Genomic DNA, 13,563 nt, shown 5'->3' with positions numbered 1-13,563 from the left:
ATACTAGCACAAAACAAATGGACAGCTGACTTCCTAATAAATTAAGCTGCAAACGTAGAGCAATTGATAGATTGTCTTATCTGCACAACCTGGCTCTGTTTGTATCACAAAACAGCACCTTTGAGAACTTTTTTTCTTCTGACTAGAAACGCACACTAGGAATCATAAAAAAAAAACCCCAACAACAAAAAACGCCCTAGAGTTTTGCCTCTTCCTAAATACATCTACAACAGAAATACTGATCTTTTGTCTTTGATATAACACCTCAGCTTGTCAGACTCATTACTTTGGAAAAATCTGATAATTTCATTTGGCAGGGAAAGAGGGAGAAAAAAGCTTAGTCTCCAATAATTAAAACTGGTGATAAGCCACATTTAGCGATGCTAGGGGTTGCAAGCTAGGTCTCACTGAAATGGGTTTGCCAGGTTATGATTGCTTCTTATATCAGCTACTAATTCTTTGGACTTGCATGGTCAGTACAGGCCTTGATCCAGACCTGGAATCATTAGAGATTGCAAGAAGTTTGCTACGGACTACCCAAAAGGACTATCATTCAGCCGTACCCTCGAGCGTATAAGGCTGACACACAGAATAAAGGCAATAAACAAACAAGTCACAGTGCAGAGAGTACAGAATCTTGTGTCAAAATAAAATCAAGCTCCACTGAAATACAGCTTCCTTCTTGTCTCTGCTTGTTTCCTTCCTAGCTGACGAATGCACAAGATTTTCCAGATCTACCTGCAGATTAGGAAGGAGTAGAAACATTAGTGTGTTTTTACATGTATTTAGTGGGAGAGTACTGCATGGGATGCTTCGCTGCATTGAGGAATCCTGATGTGTGCTGACACAGAAGAGGGAGCAGCCTGAGACCTGGGAATATCAGCTTGCAAGGATTACAGAACAGACTAGGGGTTTTGGGAGGGAGAAACTGAAAGCTTTGGAGATCTGCTGAGTCAAGAGAGTGGTTTGTGTTCATAGTACGACTCGGGAGAAGTATTAAATCAAGTGAGAAAGGCAAACCAAGTCTAAGACAAAAAATAATAATGACATTCAGATAAACATAAAATATTTTTGCTTCTACTCTGTGGTTGATCGTAGAATACACAGATTTAAATTCTGAAATACAGTTCATCTACAGTTGGACTCGATGATCTTAAAGGTCTTTTCCAGCCTAAATGATTCTATGATTCCATGAAATAAGAAGAAAAGAGGTATCCATTTTTCCACCCCATTTTGCTACTTACGTACTCAACAAAAACAAACATAATCCCCCAGCAGGCGCAACGACAAGAGATGTACTATGTCTTTGAATGATGATCTTTATATGACCAACCATATTCACAGGACAACAGCTGTATGCCATTCTGACTCATTTTAGGTACCAGCTACAATTCAGTATTGTGACTGAACTGAGGTTAAGTCTTACATCATTTTGTGCCCACGTGCAAGACTGTCTAAACCGTATATTTATCAAACTGTTTTTATGAGATCCATTGAGGCTATTCCCATAGCGTAGGAAACTAGAAGAAGGGAAATATACCTTAAAAACAAATATACAAAGACCTTGCAGGTAATATAAGAAAGTCTGTTAGGGCTGTCAATCTGCATTTTTTTCTATGTTGTAAATTGTGTCATCTTATGGCCATGAAAAATAACAGTTTCAAAGTGACAGGATATTACATATTTCCAAAGTAAATCAAACCTAATTTGTTAGGTACCATAGCTTCTGTTAGTCCTCAGCCACTGGAAATTTCCTGTAGTTCTCTAAGGTCATCTAACCCTTTCGCCTCTGATCTCCTCCACCCACAAGTCTTAAGTTTGTTTGCACTGAGTAGTGCATATAAACCCTGCACCAAGAGCAAGACCACATTGCTGCACACTGTACAGACAACCAAGATGATGATTCAGGTTACTCAGCCTGAATGCAGCTCTCCAACTATGCGATCAAGCACTTAACACCTTGGCTATAGTGCAAATCCTCCATCTTCACCTGCCTACCCTCAGAGATGGGTTCACTGATGAGACTATGGTTGATCAGAGGATGCTACTACGTGGCTCTGAATTTGGCTATCTATCAGATATGACTGCTTTACTATTCCCTGTGAACTGGTTCTAGGCAGTTTCCCTCTTAGTATGTGGAGGCAGCTACCAAGGAAGCACCTGATGGAGAGAAGCAGGAGCCTTACTTGGACAACCTAAGTTGTTTGTGGTGTTGGTAGGCTCTCTGTTGCCTGTGTAGAAATTCAAGGCATACCAGAATTAGACCTTCATTAGTTAGGTGTCACAATGGCTAAGGTAAGGCCCTTGCAATAGACAGTTTGAATATGGCCACCACTGATGTTCAAATGAGCTAGTACAAATGCACTCTTTTCATGCATTCTGATTGTTATCACTTGTCTTGGGCCAAATAAATTCAGTGAAATTCAGTCTCATACAAAGGACTTAGTTTCATTCCTTTCACATCTTACAATGAGCAAATTCTGAAAGCTGAGTGCCTATCTCTTCAGGAAAACACTTCAGGGACAGATGATGTAAACTATCATATTACGATACATTCTTTTCTGTTCTTATATCAGTTGCTAAATAACAAAAGAGCTGAATAATATAATTTGACTGTCATCAGTTGTATTGGAGCTTGAACTCCATGAAATCAATGGTAGTTTGTATTGTTCTTTCATTGCTTCAGGTTTCTTGCAAACTCAGGAAAAGAGGTCTCTCAAATTTTAAATATTTTAATTTCTTTTTTGGCCAGCATAATACCTGAAATTCTGTGGAACAAACAAGAGCTCTCTATACCACCTTCCTCCCTCTCTCTCAGATAGCTCTTCACACATTTCAGACAACATGTCATCTGATTTGTGAAGAACTGCATTAAAAGATCCAGCACATCTTTTGATGCCAGAATCAGATATCCCAAAACTGTTTTCATCTACTCAATTAGTCCCATGATTGAGTAATTTTATTATTTTCTCCTTGTCGCTCAAAGAACAACTTGCAAAAAAGCAGGAGTATACAAAATTTGCATGTCTTGTTCACACAGAATTCTAAATGCATACTCATTTAGACATATCTGGAAGTAATTAGGAAGAAAACAAAACTAATACGTGTTAATTTTTATAGAGCTTAGTTAGACAAGTGACATAAAAGATCAGGTCTAAATACAAATCAAAGTATAGGGATTACTAGAAATACATAGGGTATCTAGATTTGTCAAAACAGCTACATGTTAGTAATATCCTAACAATAAGTCATGACATAGTCAGACAGATGCCACTAACAATACCTAACGTATCTTTAGGTTTGAGATTTGGCCAAGATGACAGTTTGGGAATTTATTTGGGAAAAATTCTCAATACTACAAAACCATCATGAAGTATTTAAGTTCAATGACCAACTCCAATATGGTTGTGAGAATGAAAATATCTTAAAGTGGAGGAAAAAAATCCCTTTTGGATCCATAAGTAATGATTTTTTAAAATTAAATCAATATGAAAGTGCTCTCATATTGTATTTTCCCCTGCAATATCTTGTGGCACTCCCTGTTCCAAATCTTACCAATCACTAAAAGCATAAACAAACACAGAATAACAGCCAGAGACAGTAGAACAGTAGTAGTTTTAAAGAAAACTGTAGTATTTTCTACTATTTATATAAGTAGTAAAAACATATCTTTCACATTGAATCACTCATTAAAGCCACTCCTGCATTACTCAATATACTGGTATTATCATAGGTGAGACTCTTCTAAGCAAAACAGCAATTCTGCAGGACCTGCAGTCAGCACCTGGCTTTAAAGGCTAGCTACTTAATAAAAGAGCCCATGTTTGAGCCAGGAGTCATGAAGACATAAATGCTCTGACAGACAACACCTGGGAATCTCACAGCTCGAGTGTTGCTTAAAACAGACTAAACAAGACTTTAGAATTCTCTGTATGGGAATAATTTGATTAACAAATGATCTAGATGTTTGTGATTACTAAGAAATTTTGATTTTTTTAGCCTTGTCTTTTCCAAAAAATATCGAATTAAACTGCCTTCTTTCACAGAACTCGATAAATTTCCTTCACAGAAGAGAAAACCAAACGATATTTTATTTCCTATAGTACAACTGCATTTTCTCACAGTTCCCAATTATTGTGTTGCTAATATTATCTCCAGAAGAAGCATCTCACACACAAAACCTATATATTACACATATACGTTTAGAAGCAAGTAAACTCAAGTGCCCAAGTAAACATGCATCAATCACTGTCAGAGCAAAACTATCATTCTAAAGAAATTCTCTGAAAGAAATTATAATGTGGTATGTAAAACAGAAAGCAACCTGTAATAAAAAGGCCTTTAAATATCCAGGGGACAACACATTCTGTCCATTTATTACCAAAGGAAACAGTTCAAGCAAGCTTGCCATGACAATAAAACAGGGAGGTAGGATGGTTTCATTTATATGCTGTAATATTACATAAATTTCGCTTTTAGAGCTAGGCATGAAAGAGAAGCCAGTATTTAAATTCTACAGTGAGCTATAAATGGTGCACTTTGGATATAAAGAAGCCAAAGCCCCTGTCACTTAGATATGGGGAGTAAATGTCTAATTTGTAATTTAAAAGAAAATACATCATTCTTTTCTTCACAGTGTTGATCAAATGAACCCATGAATCATATGTTTGACACATGCCAGGCACCTGCCAGGGCAAGAGTTGGCACAGGCAGTGACAAATAAAGAATAATGCAGAGGCAGGAGGTTTACAGGCTGTCACTGCTATGACAAGTGATGATAAAGGGAAGCATTATGTCTCTTCTAGCAATAGTCTGTAAACAATTCTCCATTGTAATTGTTTTCTGTGGGCCTCCTCTGTCTTCATTTAAAGTCTGGAGAAGTTTTCCTAAAAGAATAGCAGAGACACAATTGCCTGGTCATAGTAATTAAAGATCTACTCAAGCAGAGTACCCAGTTGCTTAATTTGGTGCCCAGAAAGAAATTGGAAATCAAGGTTCTGCCTTTGACAGGAAAAAAAAATCATAGTAGCAAAAAGCAGAACCGCAATTCTCTCCTATTGGGATGCATACAGGGAATATTTCATTATCACACTGGTACCTCCTGGCAACATGTGCTATGTGACAAGCAATGTTCCTCCAAGGTTATTGAGAAAGTGTTAAGAGAGACTTAAAAGATGATGTGAAAGCTAGAGCTGGTCTTCAGGACTTGCTTGACTGCAGCATGGACCACGAAAGAGGAAGGAAAATATAAAGAAAATAAAGCCTTTTGTTAAGCATCTCTTCTGGACAGCCAGGCAGGTCCATCCCAAATCTGTGCCTGTAACACGGCTTACCCTCTGCACCTCTGTAGCATCTCCAATTTCTGCCCCAAAATACTGACAACCTCTGTTACAGTATCATTGACCTGTAAATTACCAAACACTTAAGAACAGCAACACAGCCTGCTAAATGCCCTGATAATCTTTCTTTTCAACTTTAATTGACCAAGAAGTATGTAATTTGAGCTGTTTTGCCATTCCCAACATGAACCATATAAAAATAGTTAGAAAAAACCTTATGGTAGTAGAAGACATATGCTGGCCTTTCCTCTTACCTCAGCACAGGCACATGGGAGGAAGCAACGTGGCCAAAACAATAGCAGTCTGTGATCTTAGGTCAGTAAAATAATCTGCAAGTGACTATTCTCTTGGTGAAAAGTAAAGCAGTCAAATGGCTGTTTTGACAGCAACAACGATGAGGCCAGCTCAGGAAGATTTTTCTCAATCTTTTTTCTCTCCGGCCAGAAGCAGAGAGCTTTGTGCCCAATATGCACAGGAAAAACCTGCAAGTACATTTATGCAAGATCCATGGCTCTCACTGTGAAAAGGACCTCCATCACTTTATGCCCTTTTCTGCAAGATGGGAGTATCTTCCCAGGTAAAATTAGCAAGGATACCCTCCATTCCTTTCCTGAGACCTTGAGCATACATTTTTCCTGGAACACCTCAGCTTAATCTTTTGATGACTGAAATGCTGCTGTCTAGTTTAAGTCTTAAGCTTCACAGAAAATACATACAGGAAACTTAGTGGCCTATGATTATTCAGTTATTATTTGTTTTCTGCTGCCATGGACAAAACGGCCCTCTCCAATGTGCATTGCCATTATTTTTACTTTCACTGCCTGTATATATGCTACATAAAAGCAAATCAGTCTGAAGAAAGAATACACGGTGAGCCTATGAATTTGGGTACACCATCTTTCTTCCAATTTCCCTTCAAGTTTCTTATTTGCAGCAGGTTGGTTGGAAATGCTGGTTGGACACAGATATGTTGCAAAGGCTGTACCAGGTCAGCTGCCACATTTTCTAGCCAAGTCGAAGACTCCAAGAAGGACAATTCCCCTGGTTACACCTCTGGGTAAGCTAATCTGCTGCTGCACTACCCTTCTGCTGAATAACTTTTTCCTAAAGTCCAAACTGCATCTTCCAAGCTGCATCTTGGGGCTGTTGCCTCTTACTGTACCATCTGCCAGTACCAGGAGGAATTTGGTTCTGCCATCTGTGCAATTCCCATTCAAGCTGCTGTGGGCAGCTATTAGATCACCACTTAGCTGCTGCTTTGCCAGACTAAACAAGTCCAGGTTCCTCAGACTCTTCTCAAAGGTCACATACTTTTGGCCCATGACAATCTTGCTAGTCCTCTGCTAAACTGACTCCAGCTTTTGTCGTCCTTGAACTGCAGAGCCCAAAACTGGATGCAGAATTACAGGCGTATGCAGCACCAACATCATAAAAAGCATAATTTCGTTTTATCTGCTCACTCTCATCCTAGCATAGCGCAATCCAGTTTGCCTTCCTGGTGATTAAAGGCCAACACTTTCTCCTATTCACCTGGTTTCCACTACGACCTTTGCACATCCTTCATGGCACACCAGCTTTCCAGTCTGCATTTTTACTGGTACATGGGGTTATTCACCTAGGGGCAGAATTTAGCACTCCTTCTTGAACTTCATGAGATTTATTTTGCCCAATCCTAGAGCTTCTCTAGACTGACACTATACTATTTGATGTGCCAACGATGTTCTCCATTTCAGTATCATCCACAGGTTTGCTGAGGGTACACTGTCTCATCATTCATGTTATTGGTGAAGATATTGATTAATGTTGCCCCCAGTACTTACCTAAGATACTCTGCCAAACAGACGTCAAGCCATTGATTAACAACCCTTTGAGTCCATCAACCCAACCCATCTAACAGTCTTTTCGTGCAGCACATGCTTCCTCTGTCTACCAGTGAGAATGTTATGGGGACTAAAACTTCTTAAAGTCATGGCAAGTTATATACATCACCCTTCCCTTGACCACCATCATGATAAAAGGCAATCAGATTGTTCAAACAGGATTTGCAGTTGGTAAATACATGATGACCATCCTGTATTATCTTCTTGTCCTTCCTGTATTTGCAGATGGCTAGGCACCACCCAACAAGATGTGCTTCATGATTCTTCCAGGCAGTGAACTGAGCTTGTTGGTCTGCAGTTACTGGATCCACTTCTTTCTCTTTCTCAATGATGTAAGTAGCACTTTTTTGCAGTTAGTCACCCTTTCTAGTTGACTGCCATTTCCAAGGTTGCCCAGTCTTTTTGTTATCTTCCATCATGCCTTTACTTTTCACCCAGAAGAGTGTGATAGTATTCTCTCTTCAGATACCCAGATCCAAAGTCTTTAACTCCTAATTAATCCTGGCTGAGTAATCCTGGAGGAAGGATGGGGAGTTTTTCTGCCAGACAGACTTTAGCATCTGATCCATAGCCATGCCAGACTAAAACAAGTTCCAGAAGCAGACAGATCCTGTGAAAACTGTTGGATATGGTAAGTCTGACAGAGACTGATAAATAAGAGCAAAATCTGTAATTGCTTTGTATAGTAGCAATTGGCTAACAGCACTCTCATTTGAGCACTAGATAACCCATTCTGTCTAAAAAGTTTTGCACACCTAAGAATAAGATCACTTGAGAAAAGCTATGTAGTTACTGCTGATCTAGAAGTAGCACTGTTTAGAGAGACATTTGTGCCAATCACTTGGAAACTCATTCTCCTGGCTGTGATGTTTGGGTTAGCTGGCTCAGGGCAAGCTAAAATGCAGTCTCTTTTTCTGGTATTAATAATGAGCCAAAGTCCCTGGGTGATATACTACAAGGCTGTGGAGAGTACCCTGAATGTGCAATAGTTCCGTTCATCACTTGCACATCAATGACTATAAACTTCCAGATAGCACCTTCATTTTGATGTTGAGTTTCAACTACAGCCTGTTGAAGTTGAAAGAACCTCCAAACTCAACAGTAAATGCACATTCCTTTGCTACAGCCTCAAAAAGTCAGCATTACTGAGAGCAGGAGACTGAACAGAGCAGATGAATACATAGCTTAGCTCGATTTCATTCACAACAGACTTAAGATAAATTTCTCGAAACAAATCTGTTTGGTAGTGTATGGACTTTCATATAGTCACGAAAGGAGTGGCTGGGACTGCAGAATCTGTGAGGCTAGCTATATTTGCTGAGACTTTTTCAGACTATAGCTCCAGTCAATAGAGACATGCAGAGATCCTGGTATCTCTTTGTTCCACTTCCCTGAGCCCGTGTAATTGTGATAGTTATCACAGTCATTCTGTCACCAGCACAGAAGCACCTAGGACCTCTTTGTCAACAAGTTGAGTGTTCAGGTAATTGAACACACACAGGGGGTTACTCAAGGTGTGGCGACTTCTTATACAGATGCCACAGAAGCATCATTAAACTCTTGAGGTATTTTTCCATTCCAGATTTTGCAAACAGGGAAAGGAGCAAAGCACTTCATTTTTAGGTTGCAGTAATTTAGCATAGTAAGTTAGATCACCCCATGAGCAGCTATGGCTGGCTTACTAGTTTGTTGGTAGTTCTGGCATGGTTCTGAATATTCCCTTTTCATAAGGAAAGAATGAAAGATGGATATTTGTTATTATAGATTTATTCCAACTGCCAGTTGTACGAGGCAGTCGATACCCTCACCGGTGGTGTAGTATGATAACTCACGTCTTTTCCACAGCTGAGAGCAGACTCCTTCATTTGCTATGTTTGCAGCAGTCTAGCTCTGAGAAAGGGGTCTGCAGCTGGGAGAAAGTTGGGGCTACCTTTCATCTAAAGACTAAATAATCTAATCACTATTTATTGTCGGAAAGCCTCCAAAGTAACAAAATTACCAAAATCATATTTAACATATCACAGCTAAAGTCTTTCAGGAATTAATCAGTGCTCCGTGTATTTTATACCTTAAGATTGAGGCAAAAAGAAGTTTAAGCACTTACTCCTTATTAACTGATCTTACATGCTTAATACGCTATATTAAACAAATTTAAAAAAACCCTTGTATCCACCTCTGTCAATTCAGCAAATTCAAGTAAAAGATCTTTTTAACTAAAATATTTAAAATAAAGACAGTTACGATTTCTTTGTATTTTCTTTGTGTCTCATTTTAAAACAGTTATCTTTTACATATTAAGGCTGTTCACATCCCTTTGGTGTTCATGTTCAGAAAAGGGTTTTTGAACTGCCTGAAGAAAGGCTATGACCTGCTTCTTCATATAGGTGCCCTTACCTGTTTCTATTTCCCCAATACCGTATTTCCTATGCAAAAAACTTTGAAAAAAGGAGTGAGGAAATACGATAGTTTTATAGCTTTGTTCCTCTGGTTGCATCCAAATGGTTTGCCAGCTACAATAGGCATAGGAATAATTTTGTTCACCAAAGGAAAGACACATTATAAAATGCAAGCCCCTTATGCTGGATGAGGAAGTTGGTTAAGAATATACAGCGAAGCAGTCTTAAAAGGGAAGTAAAAATTAATTAGCAGGAAGTTATTTTTGCTGCAAGGTAAACATAATAATCACCTGAACTGGAATGCGATCAAGAAACTGAACCCAATTAATGATACAGCAGTTTAAACAGGAGAGAGCTCTTGGCGCACAAACAGGAAACGAAAGCTACGTTCCTCTCTGCTTGTCCTCCTGCTAACTGTATGGGCTGAGAGCACGGAAAGTACACTGCCTGACCTTAACGGTGAAAAGAAACCATACAACACATGCTGAATGGCACTTTGCAGAACATTTCACTCCCTGGAATAGCTTCACCACTGCAGCAGCGTGGCTCATGGAATAAAGTTCAACCCAACTGGGAAGAATTTGTTCCCCGTATCACCCTGGTAGCCCTGAACCTCGCGTGACCCGCACAAGCATGCTCAGAGACATACTGCCCACTCGGGTGATGTGAAGGAAGACAGAAGAGGCTGCAAAAGTTTTTTTTCTGGACAATTTTTTTACAACAAAGACTTTACTGTAGATGGGCGCACTTGCTTTGGCACTTTCTTGCACCACTAATTCAACAAATGTAACTGTGGCTACAGCTCAAATCGGGGCAACTGGATTAGTTATCAGGGAAACTATGATAAACGTATGGTAAGATAACAAACAAATGTACAGCTGCCTTTACAGATCATTCCCTGGAAACAATTATGTAGTACAGACCTGTCAAAAGGGTGACCTTGCTGCATTAAAATTTGATTCTTTTTAACAGGTCTGTTTACTACACAGGTATTTATACAGTAACTTATCCCCAAGGGAAGCACGTTGTGAGGTTTCTTCCACGTTGCAAGGCCAATTAGAAGAATGTTGTTTTGAAGTGAATCCAGGAAAGCGTAACTTTCCTTGAAATCAATATATTGCTCGCAAATGCCAACCTCTTGTTTTCAGAGTCACGCTTTTACATGCTGACAATATTAATTGTTAAAAATTGTAAACTATGACCTGTCAAGTAAGACTTTTTTGGAACATATTTCTAACACTGCCAACAGTCTTGCAGATTTTGAGACCTGTCTTTACACTGACATTTTCTGTTTTGCCTGAAACTCTGACATATTTTTAGTTCTTCCTGCAAAATATATCACTGACTTTTACAGTAGGTGCTGTCTTCAGAGAACAGTCTTCTCTCATACTGCTCTTTTTAACCTCCCAAATGCCAAGGACAGATTATACCGGAGAACTGGTGAAACACTGCTGCAAGGATGACACTGACCTTGTATTTGCAGGGGACAGTAACACTGGTCCTTGGAAAGGGGGAAATAGAAGTCACTCAATTCATGTAATTACTTTTAAGTGGCATCAGATTCTGATAGAGCTCCCTACACTGAACACTTTTATTTCCCAGAGTAATTCTACTGACATTATAACTCATTGTAAACCTCAGGCTCTACTAACCTAAGGATATTGGAATATGGCCATCTCCTAACAGAGTATTTGAATAACTTTCTGCCTAACTGAAGATGCTACATTTCTGTAGTTCTTGTCCATTCTGTGTGTTAACCATCCTGGCTAAATCGTCAAGTCCTAAACACAGCTTGCAATTAGTCCTCCTCCTCAAGAATTCAGTGGGTGTTTTTTCCTAGGGCATAGGCTTGTTCTTGTAAATAAGAGAAGTCCTTGAAATATGCTTTGAAACTGAGATTTCAAAATACAAAAGAGAGCTGGGGCAATACCTTATTCTCCTTGAAGTTTGATATTATATCAAGAAGTTGCTCTTGTCTTCCAACTTTTGCATCAATATATGACTTTTTAAAAATGCCTTCTCTGACATAGGCATCGGAGTTCTGAGGCACCAAGTCATTGCTATGGAGTGATAAATTTACCTAAGCTTTACATACTGCAGCAGGATAAAACATGAAGATACTCAATGAGGTTTCGCTTACCTACTGAAAGAGGCCTTAAATTCCTGGTAGTTCAAATGCTAGAACTAAGTATGTAGCCATAAACTTTTAAATATCCTTTGTATCTCCTGAACTTTATTTCCTACAACACAGCACTTGGCATTACTAGACTTGCTTTCACGGCTGGAGTGCAGACCTTTATAAGCTTCAAGAAGCAAATAACCAGTTACTTCTCTTGACTGTTGCATTCCATCATCCAAAAAACTTATTTTCTTAGTTGTTATTTCAAGAGTTTTCTGCTTTTTAACTTTGTCTAGAGTGGAAATACATTCCTTCTTCTGAAACTTTGATACTAAAAAGCCTCTGTCTTTATTAAGCTAGAACTGCAGTTCTCAAAATTGTTTCACTCATTTATTTCCAAAAGTTAGCCATGTTCTTGGTATAACCTTTGCAGTCATTGCTATGTCAAGGAGTGCAGTGAAAGAAGATGGAGTTAATATTGCTGAAGAGGTTTTCAGAAAGCTGCAGTCCATGGGAATTCTCTGACAACCTACTGGCAAAGAAAAGCAATCTGTTTGAGCCATGTTTTTGAGATTAGGTTAGGCGTCTTTTTTTTTTTTCCCCCCCTTTCATTATTTGCAACAAACAGTTTGCTTCCAAAATTAGGTATATAGAAGCCTTATAGTGAAAGAACTAGACTGCTGTTTGGGTTATGAACTTTGAAGCATGAGAATTAATTATCAAATAGGAAAGCATTCTGTGTTCATAGACTAATCTGCTACGACGATGTTCCTCTGCATAACAAGGCAAACACTGATGCATAATTAGGCATCTCCTAACATCAGTATGAGCTATTAATCAAACAATAACACCATGTTTTTTTCAGGGATAGATGATTGGCTTTTCACTTTTTATTTAAAACAAGAAAAAGAACAAATAAATGAGCTGCTGCATAAATCAACCTTTGGAAGAGGAGACATCAAGTTCTTTCTTTTCTTTGTTATCTTTTTTTCTCCCTTTGTTTTACACATTGAATCAACCTGTCTTTTCCTATTTCTCAGCTGTCACAACTGTTCTGCAGTATCACTAAAGCTCTTCACATTCTCTTTAGTCTGGCAGCTTCCCTCATTAAGATTGTGAATTTAAGAAACAGAAAGACATACTGAATATTAAATGAACAGCTAAGATCCAAAGTTTAAATAAATAAATAAATATTATATTGAATATTAACTAGCAGATCCAAGCTCCTACCAGCTTTCATACAATGACAATGGGATTAGGTTCAGACTACGCCCATACGTTTCTATACAGCTTATTTTGAACACACCTCTGCCACCTTCCCTCCCCCAAACTGCTGTCTGTCTTGCAGTGTTAAAAGACAGAGGATATGACATGGAATATAATCTAGTATTTTTTACTTCATGTGCTAACAAAGTTTACGCTAACATGGTCATCTCTGGATATGAGGAATAAGGATAGCCTGGACTGTCCTAAATCCCTTTGGAAAGTTGAGCCTTAGGCTCATTCCATCTCCATATGGACAGCCACGTGAGTACAGATCCAAACACAAGAACTTGTTACATCTGGCCTTTACTTGTATAAATACAGTCTCCTCCCAGAGATCTTTTCAAATCTTTTATAAGTAAAGGATTAATGGATAGCAGTTATCAAGTGAAAAATAAAGCATTGCCATGAGCATGTCTTATTGCTCTTGGCAAGTGTAAAGCTATTTCAAAACCAGACTGGTCATATCTGCTTTACAGCGTTTTACTGATCCTTAAAGAGAGACAAAATGCTGTACTTCCGAACACAATTTTTCATACATTTATTACTGTTAAAACTACAGATTA

At 38.7% G+C, this 13,563-nt stretch overlaps 1 protein-coding gene across 1 annotated transcript in view; it reads right to left on the bottom strand.

The window, feature by feature from the left end:
- Positions 1 to 13,563, bottom strand: part of GALNTL6 (polypeptide N-acetylgalactosaminyltransferase like 6) — a gene marked incomplete at both ends in the record, with an annotated part of 483,371 nt that overhangs the window by 88,110 nt on the left and 381,698 nt on the right. The window lies entirely within an intron of this gene.

This window comes from Platalea leucorodia (genome assembly GCF_965183815.1).
Source record: "Platalea leucorodia genome assembly, chromosome: 6".
Taxonomy (NCBI): Eukaryota; Metazoa; Chordata; class Aves; order Pelecaniformes; family Threskiornithidae; genus Platalea; species Platalea leucorodia.
The sequence above is the reverse complement of the archived record's forward strand: the minus strand, read 5'-3'. Positions and strand labels throughout refer to the sequence as shown.